General features: G+C 38.8%; 1 protein-coding gene across 1 annotated transcript in view; it reads right to left on the reverse strand.

Annotated features, from left to right (window-relative positions):
• PDE6B (phosphodiesterase 6B) overlaps positions 1-2,211 on the reverse strand; it is a 21,578-nt gene that overhangs the window by 2,737 nt on the left and 16,630 nt on the right. The window lies entirely within an intron of this gene.

Here is a 2,211-nt window from a genome sequence, read left to right on the forward strand (position 1 = left end):
CTCCATTTATACATTAGGTTGACTTATAGTCAAGTAGTATATACAGTATTTCTGAATGTTTGCAACCCCACAACGAAATACAGTGTTAAAACTCTGATTATTGCAGTCTGCATATCTTCAGCATCAGCTATTTTTTCCACTCACAACCTTTTTTAAAGGGTCTAGCTTGAAAAGTTCTATTGAACTTATTGCCCACTTTTATGAGCTCCTATGTGCATGGGATTATATGCAGGAGCAGCTGTGTTGGCCATTCAGCAAATTACAATAAAATATTCCTAGTCAATGAAATTACTGTGTGTAATGGATGCCACTCTCCTTATCTACACTTGGCTCTCTGTATCCACAGATTCAACCCTCCTAAGACTGAAAATCTTCAAAAAAGATATGTTTCCAAAAGCAAACCTTGATTTTTCCATTTTATATAAGTGACACAATTTTACTATCCCACTACGTAGACTTGAGCATCCACAGATTTTGATATTCATGGGGTGGTCTTGGAACCAAATCCCAGCATATACCAAGCGCCCACTCTACCAATGTCCAAAGCTGAGATTTTTTGCTCAGTCCCATACAACTCAGTGACAGGATACATGCTTTCCATGGCACGTGGTTTTCCCCCGTCTGCCAAGCATCTATTCATACATGGTTTTCATAATTTTATATTCTATAGGAATGCTGTTGTGTGACTTTTAAGAGCTAAGCTTGGCTGGAAAGTGAGTTGTAAAATAAAAAGGTATAAGATAACAAGAAAATAATGGCATGAATCCCTGAATAAGATCTTATGGCAGGATGGGAAGGGTATCATATAAATGCTACCTGAACAATGCCATGTTTTTGTGTAGCAAATGTGTGAAATATGGGTGATAAGTTTCTGCTGCTGTTTTAAAGCTAATATTATCAGGTCAATCGGTCAGGCAAGGGATCTTTAGCTTTTCTCTTCTTGTCCTGCTTCTAGATTATAATGAAAAAATGGACCTATTTTATAGCATTAAAAAAAGGCAGGAGAAAGGATGCTGCCTAAAGCCAAGGGGAATAGAACTATATGAATGGTGGCGGAGTTATTTGTTGTAGCACCCGAGCTAATTATCTCATAAACTACAAATCCCAGAATTCCAGAACACGGAGCTATAGCAATAAAATCTGTGTCGAACTGCACTATTTCTGCTGTTCAGTTGCAGCTATAGTGTGATCCTGGCTGATAACCAGGAAGGTGATGTGATGAACTGACCAAGAGCCCTTATGAGTCTTGGGGAGTTATGATATGTGTAATGATTATGACATACTGTATGTAGTGTGCCAGGAAACCATCATCTTTGTTTACCCCATTTATTGAAGAGTTTGTAGATATATTCCAATTCTACTGTTTCTCTTTCCAATCTTCCTTTATAGTGGGACCTTGGTATCTGGTGGGGTTTGGTTCCAGGACCTCCCCCCCCCACACACACACACACAGGTTGCCAAATCTGTGGATATTCAAGTCCCCTGAAATACAAGACTATACATGGATGGTAAAATGGTGTTCCTTAAATAAAATAGCAAATTTAAGGTTTGCTCTTTATATATTTTTGAACATTTTCAAGCCATGCTTGAATGCATGGATCTGGAGAGCTGACTGACCCTCTGCATACTGATCTAGACTAACATGCCTATATCTTTGAACACTTTCAGTTCAGTGACACAGTATTTTCTAAACTGGGGTGGATATGTATGATGATAACCTGTTGTTCTATCAGACTCAGTCGGTTTAGTCACTGGTCAGATGGTGCGCATTACAATCCAATTACATCGAGAGGGTCATTTCCTACCCATGTTTTCACTGGCATTGTCAGGGATTTTGCCATGACTGTTTGCATCTTTAGGGCTCTTGTTCCTAGGACTGAAAGGTGGAGAGCATTTTTAAAAAATACATGTTGGGGCTCCCTTTTCCAGAATTCCAAAATACTCCATAAACCAAAAATTTTTCCACAGATGGTAGAGACAGCGACCCCTTTGCTTTCTGATGGTTCAGCATACACAAACATTGTTTCACGCACAAAATTATTGAAAAATATATTGTATAAAACTACCTTCAGGCTATGTGTATACGAAACATGAATCAATTTTGTGTTTAGACGGGTCCCATCTCCATGGTATCTCATTATGTACATACAGGCAAATAAAGGCATTCCAGAATCCCAAACACTTCTGGTCCCAAGCATTGTGGATAAGGGA

The sequence above is a fragment of the Sceloporus undulatus genome, chromosome 2, assembly GCF_019175285.1.
Source record: "Sceloporus undulatus isolate JIND9_A2432 ecotype Alabama chromosome 2, SceUnd_v1.1, whole genome shotgun sequence".
NCBI lineage: Eukaryota > Metazoa > Chordata > Lepidosauria > Squamata > Phrynosomatidae > Sceloporus > Sceloporus undulatus.